Raw genomic sequence first — 26,389 nt, 5'->3', positions numbered from 1 at the left:
ATTCAGGCACTGACAGGTCCCAGGAGTTGCGTTTCTATTGTGGATGACCTAATCTTGCTCAGAACCCAAGGGATCAGTGCTACAATTCTGTTACTTGGGCTTGCCAAAGGCCACACAATAGCATGCCCGTACGCTCCTGAGGCCTCTATTACCACTGGGATTGTTAATATGGCACGTTTGTATTAGACTGGATCTTCTGTAGTACTCCCTATTTCTCTGGGCTCCACTCAAAACTGGCACCTTCAGGGACCCAAGAAATAGGTTAAAATATTGCCAAGTGTGTAGTATATGCAAATCTGCATTCATGGGAATGGGGAAGAAAGCCAAGAATCATATATGCAGTCTCCCAAATCTAAGTGCTGTGCTTCTTTCTTAGTAGTAGGTGGTCAAAATAGAATACTTTTACCTTAGAAAGGATCTTGTGGCATGCCCCCAGACTATTCTACCCCTGCAGACTTATGTGGAAATCTCCTATGTCTTTATAGTGCTTATCACCTACCTTCTGGCATGCATGTCTTGGAGCCTCAGAAAACTTATTACTCCTGGTCCAGTTAGCTTGTCACCAAGATGGTAGACCAGTGTTCTGGAGAATATCAAAACTTCTGTCCCTCCAGACTGTTGGAACACCACGGAAGACCTTGCTTTGTGGCAAGACAAGCACTTTGCTTCATGGACAGAATTGAGAAAAATGCATGCTATAGATTAATAGCTACATACAAGTGTCACAGCTAAGTTGGTATGTTTCCATAAACATCTGGCATAGCAGCTGTGATTAGATTTATCACTTAAGTTTAAAATGATCCATTGTCATCAGCCACATATACTTGGTTTTTGTAGGGATCAGAAAAACAAAATGATGGGGGGTGATAACTGACCACTGTCCCTGCATCCTTTAGGTGTTTGATGCTAATCCCTGCAATTCCTCCAGGGAAGCTATATTGCATTCGATAACCTATCCCAACCTCCAAATGTTTAAGGTGATGATCAGTTTCAGGGGATTCTACTTGGCCTTCCCTATCTTCATATCTTTAATTCCACCAGTCAATGAGCCAACATGAGTTAATAAACTGCTAAGCATTCTGTCAAAAATTCCTCACTCAAGGAACTAGAAAAGCACAGGATGGATCTCCTCTGAGCAGCATCTGATTAGGATCATCTCCAGATATCCTAACCAGGATATTAGGTCCTGAGTCATGGAGAAGTGTTCTCATGTCACACACTCTTACCCAGTCTTATATTCCTCTCAACCCTGTAACTCAAACATCAAAGCGAAAGTTCTATGCATGTTCTCACAGGTACTACAGTATGAATTTATCAAGGTTTGCAACCCTTTCAGTGGGGAAGTTTTTCTTTCAGGGAAGAAACTGAATTCCGGACTTGGGGGACCTGAACCTATTCACTTCTCCTGAGATAACAAGCAGAAGAAAGGGATGGATTTTTAGGCATTTAATACCTTTCAAGGTATCTGCCTTGTGTGATCTTTTCATAATCTCTAGGCAACAGGAGACTGTTCCTTCCCAGTAGAGAGGAGGAGAGGGTCACTCCAAGTTTGGAGGGCTTAGAGTATATCAGATTTTGAATCTCCGGCATTCACCCGAATACACCTGTCCTGACATGTAGGTCCCACTTTTTGCCCTTCCAAGGCTTTGAATCTAGAAAAGGAGACCTCTCAAGTCCTCACATCAAATGTCTCTTGTATCCCTGCCACCTTTACTGTCAATTCTTCATCCTGATTTTCCAATGTGCTCTATCATCCTGCTACAGGAAATGAAGATCTCCTTAAATGAAGTCTTTGAAGTTCTGTCTTCCAGCCTATTCTGAGTTGGTAGTAGTCTGTCATTCCATCTTCAGGGTTTCTAAATCAGTTAAAAAAAAAAAGACTTCTACAGTCCTTAATTTTCATTATGCAATACTGTTCTGGTACCAGAGTCTCTGCATTACCACGTGCTTCCCTTTCTATCTATACCTCCACTCGGGAAAGAGGAGTCTTAAATGGTGATGCTATATGATCTTGGTTCTGTTGAGATCCCTGAACAACACAAGGAAGGTCTTCCAAAATCCTTTATGTGAAGGACAGGTATCTGGAATCATTTATCCACAACTTATTCCATGTTAGTGGAGCTATGCCCTGAAGTTAACAACCCTTACTTCCAAAATGTGCTTTCACATGTGCTGTACTGACTTTGGGGGCTTCTCCAAACAGCACAAAGACCCAAAGCTTACTTGTGGCCTGATGCTGTCAGCATAAGTTCAATCTCTTTTAGAAGTGTCCAAAGCATCTGCAGCCAAAATTAGAGGTGAGCCAGGGAAGTGGGACTCAGAAAAAGTACCTGTTACAGTCAGGGAAAGGAGAGAAATAACAATGCAACTGTCAGATCCTCCTCTGAGACTCTATATGATTTGTGTCCCTGACTGTTCACTCACAGAAGGGAAGTATTGATCTGCTGGTTTCTGTCCCCCATGAGTCAGAGGCTGGCTCCAGTTAGTATTACCTTTGCCTTCCACCCAATTCCACATGCCTGGGCACTGTGCAAAGATCTGGGCCTTCCTATGTCCCCCATCTGAATAGGGAAACCCAGAAGGCAGAAGTTGAGGTATTGGCATGAAGGTGACATAATATGCTGTTAGGTTATATCACTGTGAAACCAGCTGCTAGAATGGGACAGGTGATAATGAAGGGATCTGAAGTTGTATGCAACAGGTGTCCAATACATGCTATGTACATATGTCAAATAGGCAAAAATAGGTAAGAATGTTGAAGACTGAATTAGGTTCTGATCTGTGACCTCGTGATCAGTGTTCTTTAGGACCTATCTGAAGTGTTTTTACTTTTGTTCAGACTACATGCAGTTTCAAGTACACAAAATGGCTGACACTAGGCCACAAAGTTTGAACAAACTCCAAGGGACTGACTTCACTTTGTCTTGGTCTGGTTATCCCGGAAATTTAAAGCCTGAGAAAACAACTTGGGTGCAGGGGACTTATTTGGGAGGTGATCACTTAAAGCAGGAGTGGAGAGAGACAAGAAGAGTAGGCAGCAAAGAGCATGATTTCAGGTGCCTGGGTGGCTCAGTTGGTTAAGAGACTAACTCTTGATCTCAGCTTGGGTCTTGATCTCAGGATCATTAGCTCAGGCCCGGAGTTGGGCTCTGTGCTGGGCATTAAACCTACTTAAAAATAAAGTAAAACCCATGTGATCTAGCTGGTTACTGCCATGGCAAATGGGGCTTGACCCTACTGGGGACCTCTGAGGAACCCTGGAGAAAGTGCTGCAGGTGTGCAGGATAGGAGGCCAGAGAATGCATCTGTTACCTCCAGCCTTGTTGAGGGCTGCCTCCAGGAGCATCAACTCCCTCACTCTGAGCTACCCTGTGTGTAGACCAAATTAGTTTGTGGGTTTCAGAGAAAACCCTGAGGAAGTGGAGAGCCCTTGAGACAGGACATGATTTGCATGAGATCAGGTGTGCCAGGAGGTTAGAGGTGAGCCACCAAAACTACCTGCTACACATGGATCACCTTCTTTGACCCAAATTTTGTTATCTTTGTTGATTTCAGTTTAACACCCCCATGTTTGGAATTTACGAAACATTGATAAACTCTTGGTCTAAGAACAAATCCTAATGTAAGGTAGATACTACAAATGAAAGATAAGTGCCATAAATCAAAACTTATGGGATACAGAAAACAGAATTTTAAAGAGATTTTGACTATTTTTAGCACTTTTTATGTTGGCGAACAAATGTCACTTCTACATTTTTGGATTCCCTATGTAAATACATATATAAATACACATACATGTAAAAATAAAACTACATGCATACAATAGCAGAACCCAATGAAATAAAGTGATTCTGTGGAAAGGCCAAGGAAACAAACTTGGTGAAATGGGTATGGTGGGCTCTATTGGTGCCCACCCATACTCCCTCGGGTCTTAACACATCAGTGTTTGGCAGTCAAACTGCCACTGGCAGTCAGTGTCGCATTACTGCCTCATGGCTTTCCCTTTCAAAGCCTTAGAAGACCCCTTTGCCTTTGCATAGGGCAGACCTAACATGCTGGGGGAATTAACACATCTCTGAAGTTAGTCTGTAAAAATGTCCCAGTGTGTTTACCTCTCATATGGGATACCTTCAGGTTTTCCCCCATGAGATTAACTTCAGTCATTCCCGGTGATAAGAGCCTTAGTAACAAAATCATGTATTGGCTACCTTCTGTTGTCTCCCTTCCCTACTCTGCCCACTGGTGTTTCCCAAATCTACTTGCACTTGAATTCTTAAGGTCTACTTTTGGGATAACTCAAAATAATTGGTCAAAAAGAGATGCTCCAAGTAAACATTTGGATTTTTGAAATGGGATGTAATTAGATACAGAATAAGAATTTTATGAGCCACTTTATGCCAATTTTGAAAACTTGGATGACATGAACATTTCTAGAAAAACAGTCTTCGCCATAATGAAATCAAGAAATAACTTCTCTGAATAGCTCTATAAATAAACTCAGGCCCAGACTGTTTCTTAATTAAGCTCTCTCAAACAGTTAACTCCAATCTTACAAAGTCTCCCAGAGAAAAGTGAAAAGGACATTTCTCAACTCATTTCAAAGCCTGAATAACATTTGTGAAACGAAGGATAGCATAAAAATAAAATTGGGGATTGGTACTCCTGAATGATCTCAAATAACCAACTATAGCTAATTGAGCCTAGCAACACATACATATATAAAAACACTATAAAACGGACTTCTCAGGGATGTAAGTTTGGTTCAAAGTTGGTATATCCATCAAGGTCCAACTAGAAAAGCAAATTTCCTTTGCTTGAAATTCCCACAGTGCTTTCTAGTACAATTGACTTTAATGTGGGTGATAGAAAATGAGAAAAGCTTAACAGGGATATTGAAGCAATCCAGAGATTAGCAAGAGAATATACTTTATAATTCTGTTTAGTTTTGATTGTTATAGGACTCCATAAAATCTGACAGGTTATTTCCTGGGGTAGAAGGAAGATTTCTCAGGTAATAGGAATGTTCTATTTCTTGCCCAGGGAAGTCAGTAGGAGTAAACATGTCAAAACTCATTGTATACTTACAAGGTACACACAATAAATGCACATATTCTATATCAAAAACATTTTAAATAAAATAACAAATATTTAGTTGAAAAATGAAGTAAAAACCAGCAGCAATGGACTCCCAATTCATTGTGGCTCCAATACCCACCTCCTTGACTCCCTCTCCAGAATTGCTCATCAATTCCTTGTTTTCATATCTTTGAACCATAACAGTATATTCAATGTATTTGTGGTTTTTCAGGCTTTTAGATGTAAATGGCTAGAATTCTTCGGTTTATTCAGTCATTGTTTGTGATACTTACCCATGCATGTTCCCATAGTTTACTCACTTTTCATCAAATTATTCCAATAGAAAAGTTGTGAAGGTTCATGTATTTTCCTGTTGGTACACTTTGGGTTCAGATGCTTTTATGACTAGGGATGCATTGAAAATCCTTGGACAGTTCTTGTCCAGGTATATAGTATCTCTTTGTATGGGTAGAGCTCTCAAAGGCATATACTTGGAAGTGGATTTTAGAGCCTAGATATTTTAAAATTTATTTTTGAGGTTCCATCACTGAATAATGCATTCTTACCAACAGGATATAAAGATTTCCTTTGGTTCCACATCCTTGACAACAACTCTGTATCATGACCTTGGTCAGTCACTGGCTGGAGGATGTCCAGAGAAGAGCTTGCCCTTATCTACTATTCTGGTCAAAGATCTAGCTGTTCTGTCCATTTTGGACCTCCCCTCTAGAGCGAACTTTCTCCATTGCTGACACTGCCAGTTCTAAACTGCAATCTGGTAGACTCTTATCTTCCCTCTATTCCTTTACAAGATTACTCCCTCAACCCTTTTGCATCCCCAACTCAACATATGCTTCCCAGAAAGCTTAAGCTGGCAAGTGTTCTATGTCTATTCTCATGCCAGTATCACTATCTTGACTATTATAGCTTTTAGTCTCAAGTAGAAGTCCTGACTTTGTTCTATATTAGAATTACTTCAGCTATTCAATTTTCATTTCCATATGAATTAGTGTCAATACTACAGAAAAGTGCTGATATCTTGTTGTTTGGTATTAACTATATAGCTCAATGGGGAAAATAGGCATCTTAACACGAATTAGGCTCTATTCATGGACTGGATATCCTTCTTTTCTCAATAACATTTTAGATAAATGTTATACTTCATAAATAACAAATCTATTGAAAGGGCCTTTTGTCAATAAACAATGGCTTATTTTTACTGGACTTTTATTTATTTTTATTTTTATTTTTTAATATGAAATCTATTGTCAAATTGGTTTCCATACAATAAACGCTTCAAGAGAATTAGTTTCATGAGTATCCTAAAACAAAAGCAAAAAAAGGATCAGTGCAGTAACTCAGGTTGGCAACAGGCAGCCATTAGCACCCTAGGCTAAGGAGACAAAGGGAAGATGTAGTCCCAGAGCCCAGGAACCAGGGCCACTTGATGACTATCTGGCAGGGGCAGGCGATGCAGAGGGTACACATTCACTGTGGGCTGGTGCTCAAAGCTGAGGAAAGGTAATAAGTATCTGAGTTTCTATTTCTCTATTGCCCAGTATCCTGTTAACGTGCCATTTGCTGAACCAAGCCAGAAACTTGTCGACAGAGGTTTTAGCTATCTACTACATAAGAATATTACTGAAACCTAAATCAACCTAAATCAACACACATCTATTATCTGTTTCTATGGATCAAGAGTCCACACACAGTTTAGCTGGCTCTTCTTCATGGTCTTACAAAGCCATAGTCAAAGTGTTGGTTGGACTGCATTCTTATCCAAAGGCTTGACTGGGAGAGAATATACTTCCAAACTCAGATGGTTGTTAGTAAAACTCAATTTCTAGTGGTTTTGGTCTGAGAGATTGTTTCTTGCTGGCTTTTGGCTAGAGGCCATCCTGTTTCCAGACATTTCTGACTTCCTTGCCACATGGGTTCCCCAGATACCAATGTCTGCTTCATAAAAGCTAAAAGGGAAAGAGTATACCTACAAGATGAAGGTCCCAATCTTATGTAACCTAAGCATGGAAATGACACATTTTCAGTTTTGCTAGATCCTATTGGTTAGACACAGGTCAGGTCCTGCCCATACTTGAGGATCTTCACAATGTGAATACCAGAGGCAGGGAACATGAGGGCTATCTTAGAGGTGATCCACTAGCAGGGGAACCTGGAAAGTGAAGAAGAAATTTGGCAAAGGATCTGAGAACAAAACAACAGACTTACATGAGCCTGATATTTTTAGGTGCCAAATATCAAATGGTTTAAACCAGAACTATTTTAGCCATGTCTATTTTCTTCTCTGCTTATTGACTTCACTCCTATTCCAACCTCCCCCAGAGCCAATCTCTCTAATGTGTGTTAAATGTCTGAAAACATGCATTTATCCTTGGGTAATATAAGATGTTATATGTATTCTTAATTTACATAAACGATATAGTGCTATAGATCTCCAATTTTCACTTAACACCTCAAGATTGGTGGTGGTTTTACTATGTGCAGTTTATGGCTTCTAACTTATGTAATTTTATTTCTCATTTCCTGTAATAAACATCCAGATTCTTTGCCAACTCAACTCCAAAATGAATGTTCTAGAATATTCCCTTTATGAATCTGAGACTATGTGGGATAAATCTAGGAATGTGACTTGTTGGGTTATACTTCTTCATATACCTGACCTTATTAAAGTAGAAGAAAATCTGGAGCTCCATGCTAAACTGATAATTACACATTGAACTCTGTACCCTATTAACAGAGCATACATTTCCAAGCATCCATGAAAAACTGCTAGAAATCAATATTATAACAGGACAGATAATCCTAAATTTCAAAATGTAGAAATTACATTCACAAGAGAATCTTCTGCAGCAAAGAAAGAAAACATTTCCATACCCTTCCAATTTAAAGTGCTTTGCGTCATAACTACTGGATCAAAGAATAAATCAAATACTCAGACTTGAATGTTTTTTCAGATTTTTAAAAAACAGGTGTTTCAAATTTTATGGTTATAAGCTTATATCTAAGCAAAGATTTAGCCAAATTCCATAAACACTTTTTTCTGTTTAAGATCACTAAAGAATAAGAAAATATTAATGTGTTGACACACAGCTGATAAATATAAGTTCCTCTTCAAGGAACTGGGATGGGTGGGGAATAGACTTCCACTAATATTCTTTGAGGTTATGAAGTAGATGTGTTTTGGATAAATGATGGGACATGGCCACTAACTGGTCACTTAGCTTTGGAAAAACTTTCTCTTCTGTTTAAACTTACCATCTCTAAACAAAAATGAGATTGGGGAGAAGAATGGGAGAGCAGAAGGTTTGACAACATACAATGTAAGTAAATACTAGCACTAATTTTGACTGCAAAACTAATGAACCAGTATATCTGAGCTCATGAAAATCAACAGACTGCCTGAGCACCTGAGTCTATCTGGTTCAGTGGAGATCTCTTTCCCACTCCCCACCATGAAACTTGGACCATGGGATGTTGTTTGTACCCTTCCCTAAGGGGATGGAGGTAGGTGTCCATGGGTGGTGGTTTCTTTAAGCAGAAGATAGTCCTATTCACCTCTCACAACTAGAGTTAATGTGCCAGGGATCCTTCACAGAGCATTAGCTTAAGTCAAGCACTGCTCTTGACCTCCCATATCAAGCATGGCTATGTTGTAGTTTATGAACTTCTTTCTAAAACCTTGACAAATAAGGTAAGGAATAAGAATGTTTTCAGCATGTGCTCAGTTTACCACCTTGAACTTTGAAATATGATCATAGCTACAAATACTTTTTTTTTTTTTTAACGTTTATTTATTTTTGAGACAGAGAGACAGAGCATGAACAGGGAGGGTCAGAGAGAGGGAGACACAGAATCTGAAACAGGCTCCAGGCTCTGAGCTGTCCGCACAGAGCTGGACGCGGGGCTCGAACTCACAGACCGCGAGATCATGACCTGAGCCGAAGTCGGCCACTTAACTGACTGAGCCACCCAGGCGCCCCTACAAATACTTTTCTAACATCAACATTACTTAACTTGCTAGGACATTACAGTGGTGAAAATTAGGGGTAGTAGTAATACCATTTTTCTAACTAAATTGGATGCTTCTAATGATCCATCATTAAGTGAGTTTTGCTCTAAGCCTTTGGAGGATTCCCTGTATCAACTTAGATGTTTCCTTCTATTCCTAGCTTGACAAAATCTACTCAAAGTTTGCAAATACTTTTTTGAAGTTTGAGATAATGTGGTTTATCTCCTTTAACATGTTAATGTAGTGAGTTATTGATATACACCCCCCATATTGATCTATCTATGCATTTATAAAACAATTTTGCTCATTCCCTATATTAATTTAATACACTGCCATATTTGATTTTCAAATATTTTTAGATTCTTTGCATCTTTGTTAATGATGTTGACCTATAGCTTACTGTTCTTGTTTTCTATGGTATCAATTATGCTAGCTTTATAAAACTAAGCAATTTTTATTTTGGCATTTTCTTTGTGCATTGTATCATTTTATCAGTCAGGGTCTAAACCAGGAAAACAAAACACTTCAAGTATTTACTACAAAAGGAATCTGATCCAGATAATGAGTTATTCTGAAGATGAACATGCTGGCAGCCAAACAGGGGACTGAGACAGTGAGAAAACTGAAAAATGAACAACTACAAGGATTTAATGTCCCCCCTAGGCTGGAGAGATGAGAAAAGCATGCTAGGAAGTCCAGGTTTGAGGTACCCAGAGAAAGAAAAGTCAAAGTGGGTCTAAGTCACAGAGAAGCTGCCTGAGACAAAGGGGAAAGAATACTCTAGATTCCCTCCCAACTTACAATCCCCCACCAGCCTTCTCACTTGGCAAAAGCATCTAAGCACCAGCAGGAAAAAAAGCCTGGGAAATGCGGCCTGCAAGTACAAGGTCAGCCCTCCTGCAGTACACTGACCAGAACAGAAGGGCAAGGACTGAAACTGGGAACAAATGTCAATAGAACTTTGGATTCATTCCAGGTTCTTGCTATCGGAACAATGGTATGAACATTCTTGAATGTGTCTCCTGGTATACATATTTAAGACATTCTTCATGGTATAACAATGTCCAGAAATTATTGGGCATATGGAGCTTCTGTTTTACTGGAAACCACAAAACTGTACTCCAGTGTACGTGTAGGTTTTCTGTTCCCAGCTATGTATTAAAGTTCGTTGTTCCTGTCCCTAACAACAATACTGGAGTTTCAGGGATTTTATGTTTGCTTCTTCAGACTCCCTTCCTTTCTCCACCTTCTAAGCTCCCAGAGGCTGACTTGAACACTTGATCACTTAGGCTTCCAGCCCTCTAGCCCTCTGATCTCTGGTTTGGCCCTGCCAGTGAGGAACACTGCCAAGAGATCTGAAGGAAGGGAACTACTCTTCCACCTGGCCCCTCTGGGGGTAGATAACTGCTTCTCCCCTTGGTTACTACACTATCCAATGTGTTCCCTCTACACACTGCCGACATCATTGTGAAGAATACCTTTGCAAATGGCCATATTTTAAGCTAGCAAGCCACTTGTCTCCTGTTGGGACTCAGAATGATAAAGCCAGATTCTCTTTACCTTTTGAATGGTTGCCAATCTGGTGCTTCTATAATCTTCTTTAACTTCCATCCCCAATCATTAGTGTCATTGACCATCTTCACATTTTTCTGCTTACATGAAATTTATGTTCACAACTTGCTATAGTGTTTTTCTTCCTGAGTTACAGGAGTTCCTTTATATAATCTGGATATTAGCTGCTTCTTGGGTTTATATGGTACATATAATTTTTCACAACTTGATGTGTTTTTTCTGATGCCTCAATTCTTTTATGCAGCACAAACTAATATCTCTTAAATACCAAACGATTTTTACCTCTACTTTACCTCAGTCATAAAATAACTTTAGAAGACAATAGAGTAAGCTGACTTTTACACCTATATCTTCAATATATCTGGAATTGATATACTTTGTGCACGTGGTGAGAGGTAAGGTCCATACTCATGCTTTTCCATATGAATAACTTCCTGTCTTAGACTCATTTATGGAAGCATTCATTCCTGACTCACCCCCTCCCTGCTGAGGCAGCTGTGTCATTTTAGACTTCCGCATACTTGAGTCTATTCTGGGTTCTTCATTCTGTTCCGTTGGTCTTCATTACCACTTTTTAAAGTCTTTTTCTAGTAGAACATGCCTCTACTTTGTTTTTCTTTAGCAGTGTTAGCTATTCCTGTCCCTTTGCTTTTTCATATAAATTTAGAACGAAATTGTCAATTACTAGAGAAAACAAAACTTTTGGAGTTTAATATAATCCTGTTAAATCTGATTATAGATGTATTTATTTTGGCATTCTGCTTGTGTTCTTAGAGCTTCTAGGATATGTGGTTTTGTTACTTTTTTTAAAGTTTGCAGCCTTTCTATCTTTTCCCCCTACTTTTTAAAATAGATTATTTTAAAGCAGTTTTAGGTTCATAGCAAAATTGAGCAGAAGTTAGTGTTCACATGGTACCCTCTGGCCCTACCATTCTATCTAAAGATTTCTTCCCTCTTTACTCTCTTCTCTCTCTGGGACTTTCATAATGTTAAACCATGTGATAATGTTCTATAGATCTTGGATTCTGGCTGGGGGGGGGGGGGCGCGGGTGGTTGTTTCAGTTTGGGTCAATTCTATTCAAATGGCCTCAAGTTCAGATTTTTTTTTTTTTCAGCTAAGTTCAGTCTTCTGATGAGACCCATGGAGTCCATCTTTCTCTGCTACTATGCCTTCTGCTAGCTTTTCCATTTAATGCTAGTTTCTATTTTTCTGATTCTCTATTCATGCATGTTGTTCACTAAATCTTTTTATCTAATGGTTAAAAGTCCCTGTCTGATATTCTAGCCTCTGAGGTATCCCTGAGTTGTGTTGACTATTTCAATCTTTACAATAGGTGGTCCTTTCTGTTCTGAGTGCCAGCTACTTTGAACAGATAAAACTCCCACCTGGAAGTGGGCTACTACTTGTTAATATGGGTGGAGGGATGGCATGGTGAGTCAATCTGGTCAGATGTTGACTTGGGTTTGGGGTTTTGTCAGTGATATTACCTTTATGGATTTCAGTTTCTCTACTGCAGTCTGCTTTTCTCTTATGCTAATGGTGCCAGGTTTTTTTTTGTGTGTGTTCCTACCCATCCTCCGCTTTTAGCTATCTCTCAATGCCTGAAAGACCCAGAAAGGGTCTATCTCCAAGGTCTTGCACTGCCCCTGTAATAGACTGCTTGGTTTGTTACAAGTGCTAGGCGTATGGTGGAGGCAGAACTGTCCTCTGTTCTCCTTGATCAGCCTTAGTCTCAAGCTGGTCCTGTGTGCTTGAGCCTCTAGGGTGATTTCTGAGCAACTCTGCTCCAACCCCATGGCAGCCACACTCCCCCTGGTCTTAGCAAGAAAGCAAACACATCCTCTTCATCCCCCACGTGTATCCTGCCTCTTTGTATTGGTGTAAGAAGGGGGTCAGGCTATGGGATTTCCTGCTTTTTTTTTTTTTTTTTTCTTCTCCCAGAAGCTATGGCTCTTGCTTTTAGTCCTGGAAATGGGGGAGAGAAAACACTTTCTCTCTGACAAAGGCAGATGAGTTTTGCTTCTCCACTAGAAGCTTTGGGCCTTTGCCAGGCTCAGAGAAGAGCATTTCCCTCTCCTCTCCGAGTGGCATAAGGCCTCCCTTCTGAGAGAAGGTCCAGGAAATGGGAAGGTGTTGGTACCTGGCCTCCAGCAGCAGCCAATCCCATGCTGCATGCCTGTGCAACAAAGCACAACTCTCTGGTGTCTGCCCCAGTCTTTTCCATGAACAACCATAGGAGACCTTTGGCAAAGACCTTGCAAGTGAACTTCTCTTCTGTTTGGGGAACCCAAACATCTCAAACTTTGGCCTACACTTGACCTTTTAAGAATTCCTAAACATTCCCCTTGATTTCTTCTTACCCATTTCTATGGGGGTCGCCATCCCTTCTGTGTCTGACCAGATGTAAGACTGTTCTGTTTCTCCTCAGAAGAGGTGGATACTCTGGAATGTAACTCCCTTGGTTGCTTTGCAACCTCAGCTCTCTGGGCTCAAGTTAAAATTTTGTACATCTGACTTAAGGGAGGAATGTTCTCTCGAAGCTTCCTCCATTCTGAATAGAAATAATACCTCATTCCCAAATTTCTGATCTGCAGAGTTTTTCTTTGACCTATGGATTACCTTACAAGTGACTCTTAATTCCCAAATACAGGATTTTGTCACTTTTAGTACCAATTTCTAGTCTATTTGCATTTAATTGGCACTCACTATAACTTGCCTTTGAAATTTTGCTTTACTGTTCTGTAGAAATTCTGCATGTGCTTCAAAGTATTTTGCATTTACTGGGTACAGTGTTTGTATGTGTCCCAGTTTATTAATTGTAGTGGCCAAATCTTTAATTTCCTTATTGATGTGTCTACTTTTCTATCAGTTACTAAGGGAACTATATTAGTATCCCAGTGTGTTTATGGATTTTTCATCTAAAAAGAACTATAAATTTTGATATATTTTGAGGCAGAAAAACCATTAGAGAGTCACTTCAAAATAGCATTCTGTTTGAGTACACATAATAACTTTTTCTCCATGTGTTTTCTGACATGTTAATATAGCTTTTGAGTTTAATTGGTATCTTTCTCTCCTCTTCAACTTTCCTACATCCTTATGGCTTGTGTGGGGGTGTATGTATAGCTAGATTTTTTGGAGCCTGACATCTTAAGCCTTTAGTCCTTTGTTACTAATACTTGAGATTTATTCCACAAGTTCTGATTCTTTTTCTCTCCCTGCTTTCTTCCTTTTGAACTGATTACACTTTTGTTCCATTATTTCCTTCTAATGAAGTTATTCTATGATTTTAGTGGTAATAAAAATTACAAAATGCATTAAAGGCTAATGATCAATACTTTAGCTCTCTACCTAGACATACGTACACATTTGAGGTGTTTAATCTATTGAGGTTGTATTTATTCTATCTTTGGCCAGTGAAAGCCTCTGCTAAGAGTTAAGAGTTTAGAATTGTTCTCCTCTACCTTATGATAGGAAGACCACATTGCAGGTATTAGGGGAGCGGTAATAACTCCCAGCTTACTATACCAATGACACCCGAATTTTGGTGGGGATCAGAATGGCCTAGAAAACTTGGTGAAAATATTAAGGCCAGATACTTTCATGCCTCAATGAGCCTTGGCCTTTATGCTTGACTAGCATTTCAGGGGATTCTGTTGCTGAGTTTTAGTAAGTATGATGTTATAATACAGAGGTTCTCAGATTTCTCATCTGTGGTGAATGCAGATGACCTAGAGATCCAAAAGGCATACTGGCTTGTATAATTTCTCCAGTATTTGAGAGAGAGGAAGACAATAGTGATTACCAGGATTGAGAAGTTGGTTGTTAATGACCATAGTAGCACTGGGAAAAGAGAAAGAAAAGGGAAGCTCAGTTCAGCTCAGCTAACTACAAACTATGGCATCATCTAAAAACTCTCATCTCCTATAGCTGAAGTACACATGTAGCTAAGAATCAGGCCCCAGCATATGATCAGGACAATAGCAGGTTACAAGGGATGCTAGATTCTCACCTCTGGTATACTAAAGTCAGGTCCTGGTGAAGGAGCTAGGATACTGGTATAAGGACATCTGGGCAGATGCACTTCACATCCTTGAACTACTCATTTCCCTTAATCCTCTGGGCCTCTCTCCCTTTGCTGAAGGATAATGCAAAAGCTTCATCTGAGGCACATCTCGCAGTAGCTGATATTTACTCCCTGTAAGAGATGCCCCACATCTCTCACAGCTTCTAACCCGATTACTAGTGTCAAGTCCAGCATGGCCCAAGTGGGGCAGTGTTGAGACAAAGGATTATTCACCAAAGGATCTATAAGACCTGGCTACTCTGTCAGTAGGAACTCAGAGAACAGACTTATGAATGGATTTTTAAAGGTGCTGGAGCAGAGAGTATAGAAGGCCAGATATGCAGAGTTGATTATGAGGTGCCCTCACAGGACTAACTACTGTCCTAACAGACACGGAGCCAGTCTTAATATGCTGCTGGTATAGTGATCAGAAGCTCTGGATAAGGGTGGGGAGGTGGAAAATGGCCTATAGCAGCTCTCTTCAAACTTTGCTATACATTCAAATCCTGTAGGGAGACTTTTTTACTTTTGACTCTTAATGTTCCCATAATCTCTTACAAATGGATCAATCTCAATACATAAGGCATAAGCATCAGTGTTTTTAGAACTCCCCAGGTGATTTTTGATTGCAGCCAAGTTTGAAAGCCACTAACATAGAGCAACTAAGGAGGAGATGGTAGTTACATTGGCAAGGTTTTGAAAAAGGGCTCAGAGGTGAGCCTGCTATAAGATTTTTAACAAGAGACCAGGATGTTCCTGGGGTGCCCTGAGGTGGGGGGGGGGTCTTTTCCCTAAAACAAATGTTCTACACTAGTTATAGAAGGCACAGCCTCACTGAGAAGCAGGGGTAACTATCATCTACAGGCCTGGGTTGGTAGTGCTATAGGTTTATATTGAACTGGGCTCACTAGTGTCCATGAGAATAATAGGACTCAGAAATAGCAGAAGTCAGGCAGTAGCACTTAATCACATCTACATAAAGCCAGAATAGCAAGTATAAGTCTGGATCCACAAAGCAATTAGACCATGACAGATCTAATGCAAAAGATTGGCAGCCGCCAAGGTATTGCTTGACATGTCAAAGGCAATCAACCAACAGCAGGTGAAAAGACTTAACCAGCTGCCCCAACATGAAGGAACTATCTTAGTTCTCATACCTAAGCCAATCCTAGCTAACTCCTCTTAAGGGAAGAGCCTGTAATATTATAGCAAGTACATAGAGTAGTGATTTCCCAAAGTCCATCCCCTTTCTATGATCTGAGGAACTATATACAGAGGAAAAAAAAATACTAAGATCCTTCAGAAAGTGTTGGAGAAAGGGGTTGTACACGTTAGTGATATGAAGGATTGAAAAATGTTCAAGAATCTACAACTAGACTAAGGATGTATGGGGCCAGTTAGGCAAATCCTCCTGGTCTGAGGACTTAAGTCTCAGGAAGGAACCACTCCATGGTTGCCCAGTCCATGATGACAAAATGTGAAGGTATAGTTGGAAAATCCCTCATATACTTTTACTATTCTGGGGGCTATGTTGTAAAGCCTATGAGGTAGGTGGCCTGAATGTCTTGAATATTTGGTTAGAGAAGTCATGTGCTGTCTGTTCCCTGGGATTCCCCAGTAGTCACTCCTTTCTCTAGAACTAAAGGAACACTAGTGAGGATGACACCAGCCACCATGAGACGCGGTGTTATGGAGGTCCTCTGTAAGCCAAGTTTGGTGGCAGGGCATATATAGAGCTAGGTTCCTTCGTGTCTGCGGGGGGGGGGGGGGGGGGGGTGGTAGGATTTGGAAAAGCAGAGGCCTGGCAGTGGCATGTAATCACATCCACATTGCTTCTAAGGGTTGCCATAAAAAAACATGAATCCAGAGTGGCAAGGAGAAATCCTGATCCATAAGGCTACTAGACAAGGATCTATGGGGTTAATAAAGATGGGCGGCCAACAAAAGTATCACTTGATTTACATAACCAAAAAGGATCAAGAGTGGATGAGCAGAAGATTAAGACTAGTTGCCCCAGTATAAAGTCCACTATCACTTGCCCAGTACTCACACCTTAGCTAGTACTGGCTAAATCCCCTTGAAGGAAGACCCCATAATAGCATGGCAAGTATACAGTAGTGACTCCCCAAGTCCTTCCCTGAAAACATCTATGCTTACTTAATTTGAGGAACTCCACCTCATGGTAATGAAACTACTCAGACCTATCAGAAGTTGTTGGATACAGGGTTAGATATGTCACTGATAGGAGGGACCCGAAACATTCATGACTTTTCTATTAAAAGGTATAAGAGGGTAATTAGTCCCCACCCAAGTTGGTCTTTCTCAGTCCAGTGTTTCTCTGATCCACTTTGTGGTCCTTTCCCATTACACTTGAAGGCCTGTAAGGGTTGGGCCCACCTGGCAGTTGGTAAAACCATGTTACTTCCTGTATGTGGACTAACGTTCTACAGGCAAGAAAGACCCACCTTTCAACCCTAACCCTTCAAGGGGGGAAGCCTGTGAAACTAGACCCTGTCCAAAACAGAAAACTGAAATACTGTATGTTGGAATGTATACTAGAGTGGTAGGTTCTACTGTTCCCTTGAAGTCTTAAAGGATGTGGGAGTCAATAGTTCTCCTCGATTATATCCCCACTCAGTGCTGTGTATGGTACCTGCAGTAATTGCATGGACTCGTGGGAGATAATGAACAAGCCCAACATTAGACACAAAAAGGAACACAAACCGCTATTGTATATTACATCACCTAGAGGCTGCTGGCATGACCTACCTGAGTATGGCCTCTTATCTAGAGTTGGCACATCAGCTTTGGTGCACATGACACTCTGCCATTCTGATAGATGAGTACATACTCTGTGCTGACAGCCACTTCTTGATGCCACCAATAGAAGACTCTCATGTTCTGCCACCAAAGGGTAGAGGTAGGAATGGCCACTCTCAAGACCCACTTACAAATTTCTTTCCCCTGCCACAATCTTATGTTTTGTTGGGAGTTGCTGATATTTTGCAGTAGAAAAGTGGACTTTTCCCATCAAGGATACAAGAAGAAAATTACTTATAACTTTTGGCTGTGGTAAGAAGCTAAGGCTACTATTAGATAATGATGGGAGGTAGGGACATATGTGGGAATTACGGAGCATCTCTTGGTGTTTCCAGAGCTATGGACAACCATGAATTTAAGTAGCTGAGAGGCTGAAGGCTAGACCAGTCAGGAATGAAGGCCTAGGTAATCCGTGGGGGAGTAGCATCTGAGAACAAGGGAAATCTAGAATGGGTGGTAGGCAAGGAATATCAGTTGTGACCTATTGCAAATTGGTCCTTCTGAAACAGATGCCAGTACAATTTGGGGTATAAAATTTAACAGGGACCAGCATCTGGGAAAGGAACAGGAGGATGCAAATTAAACAGATGGAGAAGTCCAATTGAAGCATGCTTGAGAAAGCTTCACCAATGTGATGAGGTGCTCCGGTGTGAGTTGCCCATCAGTGTCCCATATTGTACTTTAAACTGCCATTACCCTACTCCCCTTATTTACTCAGTGTGCTTCCCCAGTAAGAACTTTACATTGGGTGGTGAGGCGCTGGTGAACTGACAGATTCCAATTACAGGCTGGGCAGCATGTGGAAACAGCTATGTTGGTCAGGCTAGGTTGCCATAGTGTCAGGGAGAGGGGAGCTGATGTCCTGTGAATAGCCTGAAATACATGTAGATCACAGCAGCTTTGCCCATGTGCTTGTACTTCTAATTGCCTACCTTCCTGACAAGTGGGGCCTGGTCTCCCCTACATTACCAAGGCTGTCAACTTATAGCTGTCCACCTTTTGTGCGGCCTGGTAAGTATGAGGCTGCCATCTTCTGTTATTTGGTATGACCTTGGATCATACCAAGGTTGATTTCTCCTCACCCAGTAGCAGTCCTATTCCTACCTTAGTGTATGGGCTCACTACAGGGCCCAGTGTTAGCAGAATTCTTTAGCCTGACTACATCAGGCCATTCTGATCACTGGAGTGGGTTGAGCTGGTAGGTGGCCTGGATGGTTTCTAATAGTAGGAACTAGAGTACCCAGCTTTTGGCAAGAAGCACCCAAAGTTGAGCAACTATCAATTGGGTGCCCTGATGTCTGGGAAAGCTGAGATCAATGTGAAAAGTATAAGATAGTCAGCATTGACAAAACTTACAATGAAGGATTTAACAAAATCTCGTGCCATAAAATGATTCTAGAAAAGAATCATCGTTAGAAAGACCCAACAAGATACTAGTGCCTTCTGATTGAAGTTCACAGCACGGCATTTCTGGATTTAGACATGTGCCATTCTGAACTCCTTCACCTGACCTGAGTCTGGTTCCAGTGCCTCTTTAACACTGATTAGTACTTTTCCTGCAGTCTGGAAAGAAAGGTAGCTGCTGCCTCAGCTATTGCCACAAAACAAGATTTGTGAAGGCTGCATTGTGAGTCTTCAGGTTGCTCATAGCCTTGCCTTACTGTTGACTCACTTGGAGTTGTGAGACCATTGGAGAACCTCTCAATGCACATCTGATGTGCAGGGGAATTAATAGTCCCTGGGGCAACTTTGACAGAGAAAGTAGCTGGTGAATATTCTCCATCACTTTAGAGGAATTGTAGGGAAAATAACTTCCTTGAACTCTATAAAGACTTTCAGGCAGACTGAGAAATCAGCTTTTTAGGAAGCAATGACCAACTCAAATGCTTTGGCCTTTTGCCATCTTCCCCTCTCCCCACCCTCTCCCCCCTCCACCCTTTCCCTCCTATTCTTAGGATGGTACTTCATTACAATGAAGTATCAGAAAAGAAAAATTGCTTTAGGCTCTGTCCTGGAATACATGGTCTAAAACTACCCCCTATTTTACTGTTCTTGTTAAAATACAAATTTGAATCTGAAGTGCCTAGATCTAGCTTTCAATTTATAGAAGACAGAAGGGACAGAACACAAATGACACCATGGGAATAAAATCTGCAAAATCTAGATTCTGGAACCATTCACAGAGCAGATGATCCAGTTTTAAGGAACCGTAGAAAGAATATAAATGGGTTTGGATTTGGATCTTGGTGGAAAATAGAGGCTTCAAGGGTATTGGTGAAACTTAATTTTTTGAGATGAATTGTTTATAAACATAGATGTTTACCAAGTCTTTAAAATTGCATAGGTCATAAATATTTCAACTAAAACAGTAGCTAAATTGCAGGGGTAGGGGAACAAAGTTGGAAATGACACAATGATTAGGTTTTTAGTTAGGATTCCAAGGCTTCAGTAGTTGGAAGAAATGTACCTCTAACCACTTCTATACAACGTTCATTAGTGACCTGTTGAGGGTTTGAGAAAATGGACATCTTAAAGATCCCAAGGCCTTCAGAAGTGCTTAACTCAGATGATGGTGCCTCTTACCAAAACAAGAGGCAAGGTGAGAGGAAGAACTTTCATTCTGTTGGAGCTTGACTCCTACAGGTCATCCAGGTAGAAAGACATTGGAAACTAGACTTGACAGAACCCTGGGTGGAGTAGGGAACCTGCAGATGAGAAAGCACGAGATGGTTAGTGACTGAGCTTACCCCGTGTTTTTCTCTTAGACCCTATTTTGGGGGACACCCAAGCTGAGGATGAGTCCCAAAGTTAGTGGGAAATGAGAGACCACAAAGATGCATTGAGCTGGTCATCTCTACGGATGACCAATTGCTTCATCCATTGACTACCAGGGGAAGAAAGAAAAATTTATCCAGGAGGTTTCATGGTCCCTATTGATCAAATATTGCCAAGTATAACTCCATGCTTTTCTGGGTCACATGTGCATAAGTGCTGAGCAGATTTTCACAGCCACCTATGTGATAGTGTTAGAAGCTCCAGGACCAGATCCCAGGTGGGTGACAGGATATTGGGTTGCTCTCGGGTGAAACTGGTATCTGTTGCAATGGCTTAAAGGATAGGTGAGGTCAGCATTTGAAGTGGTACACAAAAATTTTCAACCCATTCCAGGGGAGTATACAGAGAAATAAACATAACTGAGTCCCTAGGCAATGCCAACTTTTAAGGGACAAGTAGAATAAGGTGACTTTAGGGGGACTTCAAGGGTTAATAGTGACGGAAAGAAGAAATTTTGCCACAGAAGTCAAGGGAAAAGAGTTTTCAAAAAAAGAGATTAGAAAAATGGTATCAAACATAGCAAAAACCAAACAAGGTAGGTTGTGAATAATTCAGGAAATCATTAGCTGTAGTCTAGTTCTGTAATGAAATTGATAAAAGCCTGCAACATACAAATGGATTGTGCTCTGGACCAAGGACAGTGGTATGTCTGTATACTTCTACCATATGTATACACTGTTGTAGTATGTACATTTTTAGACACTCAAAATCATAACATTTTTTAATATAAAACCTCTTCACTATGAAAATATTAATTTGTCAGTGATGTGAATATAAGTACTCTATTTGCAAAAGTTTTTTTTTTTTTTTAACACCCTTTGATAAAGCATTCTCAGGATCTAGGTTTAGCTTTGTTTTGATTGTTGATTTTTAAGGATTGTCATAGCTGAGAAAGATACTTTACAAAGATTGGTAGCTCCAAATGAAGGAACTACACCATTGGTGGTTTATTATGAAATGCGGTGTTTAGTTCCATTTTCAATTATGCAAAACTTTTTTTTGTCATTTGTGGAAAACTCCCATCCTCCATGGCAATTGTTGCAAAATAATTGGAAGGTGTTGGATTTCTACATCTAACCAGTTAGCCCAAACCTGCTGAAACTGTTTGAAAACATAATCTTCTAATCTGTTGAACTCTTCCAGATTTCATATGCAGGCTCAAGAGACTTCAGATAACTTGTTTCCATTGTTGAGACTTTATACTGGGGAAAAATGTCAAAATGTGCTTTTAAAATACTCTGTGCATAACATGAATTTCTTCAAAAGAGGTTGTCCCTGTATCATTGCTATAACTTTTACCTCCTGTCAAGGTCTGCAAATGGTGAACATTTAAAAGTTTTCAGACAAATGCATAACTTTAAGTACATCCTTTCCTATTTGAGATAAGGAGTGATTAATTTTTTCATACTAAGACATTTGGTTCATAGGGCAAAGTATCCTAAAGAGTTGACTATGCTTTAAGTCTTGTTTTCATGAAATTAGTTCCATCAGTGACCTCTTAGCACTACGTACATTGTTTTCAACTTCCTCCCGGCAACTCCTTTTGTAATGATGTGATGGATGCATTGCACGTGGTATAATATCTGTAAGCTTACTCTGGTATCAACAGCAGTTACTTATATTTTCTATGAAGGGGTCATTTAACGTTGAATGTGGCTTACAAAAGTAATTTTAGTTATATATCATTTTTGAAATAGAACCTGGCAGATACCACAATCTGAGACATGTTCAAAACATTTATACTTTCATCCAACAGTATAGCAACCTCTCCCATGCTATGTAATTTGTTCTAAACCTTGCTTTTTCAAATCTGCAGTATTTCTGTGCATCTGCCAATAGTATTTGGTGATAACAAAATACATTTGGCTTATTCTATTGTTTTGGGGTATTCTAGCAATTTCTATAATGGTAGGAAGAGCCAAGTGTTTCCCCAGTGATAAATGGATTTTTAGCTTTCACTCTTAAACATTGATGGCTAAATTTAGTGAAATCTTGTGGAGTACTGGAAGCATTACATAACTCTACAGAGCACTGCTATCAGTGCAAGTTCCCTATGTTCTGCATGCTTAGTATAAATCTATCAGGATCAGCAAGACTTCAAAAATAACATTAACCTATCAAGTCACTGTATATACTTAGGAAATGGGACTTTTCTATTACTGACGAACATTACCTTAATAGTCCTGGTAATTTTAATTCTTTTGGCAGATTTCTTGAACTGATTATACTCCTAACATGGTTATTAATTCGTAGTAGTAGAAATTATCAGCTTTTATGCTCTTAGGTGCTTGTATCCATCTCTTAAATCTAAAATTGTAGCAATCTGAATCCCATGCTGCCCATGTTGTGAGGATTGACTTAAATAATTTCCATTGCTCAGTGATGTTTTGCCCTAAGTGGATTGATGGATGAGCCATGCATGAGGGAGCCTTGGTGAGCATTTCCAGATTGGGGAGTTCCCTCTTGTGTCCCAGGTACCCTCTGACCAATTCACAGATGAATAGAGATCAACCTATGTATCCATTATCCTTATCAGAATTTAGACATCAGTGTGAGAATCTGTATGCCTCAATAGGTTTACTGGGATAAGTTGTGGGTATATCCACCTCAATTTGGAGACTCCTGATACAATGAATATTTTAAACTGATCTGTGAGGAATTCAGTTTAGGAAACAAATTGAGAATTCTTTTTCCTTTTTTTTTTTTTTTTAATGCAGGTGACAGGATTATTACACTAAGGGAAAGAACCACTGGAAGAAAAGTTGAAGGTGCAGGAGAAGAAATCATGGAGTAAGTCAGAAATAAGGGAAAACCTGGGATTTAGGAAACATGAGGAAGGATTAGCTTTCTAGCTCAGAAAATTCCATTTCCTGATAAGTAAAGAAACTATATGGAGTAGAAGATCCTAAGTAATCTCAAGAGGTGTGGGAGAGCTGAGGGAGTTCAGAGGCTAGGGGCAGACACATGTGCTGGAAGCCAGAGGCATGAGAAGAAGGTTTGTGGAGAGAAAAATGTTGCAATAGCCACTATATGTAATGAGAATTAAGGAGGGGTGGGTGTTAATTTTAGGATATTTACTTTGCTCTCCCTCAGAGAATTAACTCGTTTGTGAAAACAAACTACAGTTGGGGTAGCCAATGGATTGCACAACCAAAGGAGTGGCAGAGTAAGGCTCTGGGCTCCATACAGGCACACTAGTACCCTAAATACACAAATACAGAATAGTAATGAATGTAAGGCACTCCCACCCTCCACTGAGAAGATGCAAATATTCTCTGGACACTTGAATATACAAATACTTGAAGCTGAAAGAAAACTATCAGATACTATATATATTTCAAATCCTCAAACATTTTTTAAACTATTGCTTTTTCTAATCCTGTTACATAACAATTCACTCCTCATATGTAGCTTTAATAACCTTAGTGTTGTGATCACTAGCAACATACTGAGTCTTCCAGAGCTCATGTGCTCACATAACAATATCTGGAACAGACACAGCTTCAGGAAATTTGATGCCAGGTCACAAGGACTCCTTTACATAATGCAATCAGCCTTTTCCCTTAGTCTTTCAATGATCAGAGATTTAATAGAGTGTAACTTCCTCTGATGCTTTTAAAAGGGATCTCTAAAAGGCTTGTTTATAAATGACATCTAAAATTTGGTTGTGAGGATGCAGGGCATACCCGGAGGAACAACTAACTGGTATCACTGTGTATACACAACTACTCACTGTCTTTGCTAATTCCATCAAGTGACCTGTAGTACAGTTCTGAACCAGTATTGATTGGAGTATTGTGATTGATGCATTCCCCACACTTTGTATTCAAAATAAAACCACTGTGAGACTGCACCAAACATGAGTCTTTGTGAACTCCATTGCAAAGCTCAAAGTCAGTGTAAAGCCTCATAATCGGACCGTCTTTGCTGAGGGATGAGTTCTTGAGGGAAAATTCTGATATCCAGGCATACGCCATATGTTCTTCATAACCCACAGTCCTGGCAGCATACTGCATGACACATGGCTAACTTTTAACAGTCACTAGTGTAATAGGGTCAAATGATGAATGTAAGAGCGTTCTCTGCCTCCTCCCCTTCATCCGGCATCTCTGCCATCTCTCGAGCTCCTGAGACTCATTCAGATTCAGGTAATCAGTTAGAGGAAAACATGAGAAGTGGGGAAGTTGTGTTTGTAATAGAAAGAGTCACTTCACTGCCAGGAGAGGAAAATTATTGCAGAAGTTAAAAAGGGAAAAACATCCTGGTATGAGTGGGAGTGATTCTGGAGGCTGAGCAGAGTTTAGAGCGCTGCCTCCTGTGGGGGATGGTGAAGGGCATCAGTGGGGAGAATGTTTAAGACGTCTCACTGCATAAAAGATTTCAGTTTACTCTTTGGGATTTTACTCCGTCACAACACATACTTTGCTCTTAAAGCTATTTTAGATTCTCTTCCTTTTGAAGAGACTCCAGGACCTCCAGTACCCGGGTTGTCTTTGGGGGCTATGCTATGATTACCTGACAGTACGACCTCCTTGATAGGGATTCTTTCAATCTGCTGCAACACTGAGGCAGGTCTTCAGGTGAGAAATATGAGGGTCATCAGTTGACTTGCCCTAGATCCTGGTTATAAGCAGCAGTTCATAAGAGGCATGCCCAAGATTGTGAAGAGGAGGAAGGATTTGTCCCTTTCACTTTAGGTTCTGTGACTGGGCTTGATGATTAAACTGGCAAAAGACAGATTAACAGGAGCAAAGCACATAAACTTTATTTGATAATGCTTAAATGTACTTGAGGGACATCATAAGAAATGCAAAGAAGCAGATGGGCCCTATATACTATTTTAACAAAAAATAATAAACCGTGGAGACAAGGCAAAGGAAAGCAGGGCTTGGGTTAGGGGCAGTAAACTGTAGGAGAGTGATTAGAACATACATGGAGGAAACTAATGAAAAGTAAGGGTTACTTTAGTGGGTTGGTTTGTACAGATTCTTCTCGATGTTGACTGCCTGTCTCTGGTGGTAATAACCTTCTCTGCTTCCTGGAGCAGAAGGTACCTTTCTCACAGGTAACCTCATGCCCTGCTTTTAAATAGAAAGGGGGAGGTCTGCCCTTCCTGTTTCTGCTTTTTCTCAAGTGCCTTCAGCTCCACTATCAGTATGTCAACTGGAATGTTTTGGGGGTGACCTATTCTGATCCCCTTTAGTTGTCTCAAGCCAGTAGGCTCTCTTTAACCATTATCCAATTCTTCCTTTTATCTCAAGAACCACCACCAATGTAGCATGATACCATCTCAGGGAAATAATGGTAAATAACTCAATGTAAATGTCAGGGAGTAGAGGGAGAAGAGGCAGGGGTTAAAACTTAAAGCAAGATGGAATAGGTATCCAAGCTGTCCTGAGCTGGAGCCATGGCCAGGTACAAGTTTAAAAAGGTATAACTACAGAGGCTCTGCTAGAACTCAAGTTACATGGAAGGGGAAAGAAGCTAGTAGGTATGGGCTCAAATGTTGATGGGCAGAGAATCCAGGGGAACATGATGTGCTAGAGCTTGGTGATAGTTGTGGAAAATGTTTTTATGGGGGTGTCAGAGTGGTGCCTGGACTCCAACAAGGAGGGGCTTTAGTATCTTTCAGTGCTGGAGTTAAGCTTGTCTGATGAACCTGTGGTGGAACAGATTAGAATACTAATCATTGAAAATGTATTTATCCTGTATTTTATTTTCTTGGGTCACTAAAAGATATGACTGGTTTAGAGTTTCCTCTAATACTCATTTTTGTTCAGGAAATCTAATATCTACCTCTTGAGGCTAGCTCCAAAGTAATTGAGAGCTCTGGGAATAAGTGTAGCCCTATGAAGGAAGGTCAGTCCTGTTTGTTCCTGCTAGTTATTTCCACAGGGTTGGAGCTCTTGAGGATGATTCTGTTCCAAATCCAGTCAATGCTGCAATGGGATCCTGTTCTATTACTAAAGTTACAGGTTCTTGAAAAATCATT

At 40.3% G+C, this 26,389-nt stretch overlaps 1 long non-coding RNA gene across 1 annotated transcript; it reads right to left on the bottom strand.

The window, feature by feature from the left end:
- Positions 1-367: 367 nt before the first annotated feature.
- On the bottom strand, positions 368-25,117 carry LOC132666415 (uncharacterized). The gene is made up of 4 exons (XR_009604653.2): positions 24,913-25,117; positions 20,146-20,267; positions 2,224-2,330; positions 368-665 (listed from the first exon to the last, which is right to left on the bottom strand). It is a non-coding gene; the product is annotated as an uncharacterized LOC132666415 (long non-coding RNA).
- Between the last annotated feature and the right edge of the window lie 1,272 nt (positions 25,118-26,389).

This window comes from Panthera onca, chromosome B2 (genome assembly GCF_046562875.1).
Source record: "Panthera onca isolate mPanOnc1 chromosome B2, mPanOnc1 haplotype 2, whole genome shotgun sequence".
Taxonomy (NCBI): domain Eukaryota; kingdom Metazoa; phylum Chordata; class Mammalia; order Carnivora; family Felidae; genus Panthera; species Panthera onca.
This window is presented reverse-complemented; position numbering and strand designations above follow the sequence as displayed.